The sequence below is a fragment of the Xylocopa sonorina genome, unplaced genomic scaffold (assembly GCF_050948175.1).
Source record: "Xylocopa sonorina isolate GNS202 unplaced genomic scaffold, iyXylSono1_principal scaffold0063, whole genome shotgun sequence".
In the NCBI taxonomy this organism is placed as follows: domain Eukaryota; kingdom Metazoa; phylum Arthropoda; class Insecta; order Hymenoptera; family Apidae; genus Xylocopa; species Xylocopa sonorina.
The window spans coordinates 523504-525498 of record NW_027490134.1 but is presented as its reverse complement, the minus strand read 5'-3'; positions in this window follow the sequence as shown (position 1 = coordinate 525498).

Here is a 1995-nt window from a genome sequence, read left to right as displayed (position 1 = left end):
GAGATATACATGACACTTCGCAATGAATATTGTATCATATCATGAGACATAGTAGTGAGATGGGATATCGCGTTTTAAGAATCATTAAAGCTCTATTGTTTAGACACGTAGTCATCTGGAAACGCTATTTCCCAGCAAGGAAGTGTCGCATTTATATTCTTTTGAAGTGAATACGAGGTATACATGACACTTCGCAATGAATATTATATCTTATCACGAATCATATGGATGAGATGCGATACCGCGATTTAAGTAGCATTAGAACTCTATTGCTACGATACGTAGACATCTGCAAACGCTATTTCCTAGCAGGCAATAGTCGCATTTACATTCTTTAGAATTGAATAGGAGGTATAAAAGACACTTCGCAATGAATATTATATCTTATCATGAAACAGAGAAGTGAGAAGTGATATCGCGTTTTAAGAAGCATTAGAACTCTATTCCTACGATACGTAGACATCTGCAAACGCTATTTCCTAGCATGGAAGTTTCGCGTTTACATTCATTTGAAGTGAATACGAGATATACATGACACTTCGCAATGAACATTATATCTTATCATGAAACACAGATGTGAGATGCGATATCGCATTTTAAGAAGCATTAGAACTCTATTGCTACGATACGTAGACATCTGGAAACGCTATTTCCTAGAAAGGAAGTGTCGCATTTACATTCTTTTGAAGTGAATACGAGGTATACATGACACTTCGCAATGAATATTATAACTTATCATGAAACATAGAAATGAGATGCGATATCGATACTTAGAAAGCATTAGAACTCTATTGCTCCGATACGTAGACATCTGCAAACGCTATTTAATTGCAAGGAAGTGTCGCATTTACATTCTTTTTAAGTGAATACGAGGTATACATGACACTTCACAATGAATATTATATCTTTTCATGAAACATAAAAATGTGATGCGATATCGCGATTTAAAAAGCATTAGAACACCAATGCTACGATACGTAGACATCTGCAGGCGCTATTTCCTAGCATGTAAGTGTCGCATTTACATTCTTTTGAAGTGAATACGAGGTATACATGACACTTCGCAATGAATATTATATCTTATCTCGAAACATAGATGTGAGATGCGATATCGCGATTTAAGGAGCACTAGAACTCTATTGCTACGAAGCGTAGACATCTGCAAACGCTATTTCCTAGCAAGGAAGTGTCGCATTTACATTCTTTTGAAGTGAATACCAGGTATACATAACACTCCACAATGAATATTATATCTTATCATGAAACATAGGAATGAGATGCGATATCGCGTTTTGGGAAGCATTAGAACTCTATTGCTACGATACGTAGACATCTGCAGACGCTATTTCCTAGCAAGGAATAGTCGCATTTACATTCTTTTGAAGTGAATACGAGGTATACATGACACTTCGCAATGAATATTATATCTTATCACGAAACATAAAGATGAGATGCGATATCGCGATTTAAGTAGCATTAGAACTCTATTGCTACGATACGTAGGCATCTGCAAACGCTATTTCCTAGCAAGGAATTGTCGCATTTACATTCTTTTGAAGTGAATACGAGGTATACATGACACTTCGCAATATATATTATAACTTATCATGAATCATAGAAGTGAGATGCGATATCGCGTTTTAAGAAGCATTAGAAGCTTATTGCCTCGATGCGTAGACATCTGCTGACGCTATTTCCTAGCATGGAAGTGTCGCATTTACATTCTTTTGAAGTGAATACGAGGTATACATGACACTTCGCAATAAATATTATATCTTATCACAAAAAGTAGAAATGAGATGCGATATCGCGATTTAAGTAGCATTAGAACTCTATTGCTACGATATGTAGGCATCTGCAAACGCTATTTCCTAGAAAGGAATAGTCGCATTTACATTAGTTTGGAGTGAATAGGAGGTATACATGACACTTCGCAATGAATATTATATTTTATCACGAAACATAGAAATGAAATGGGACATCTCGTTTTAAGAA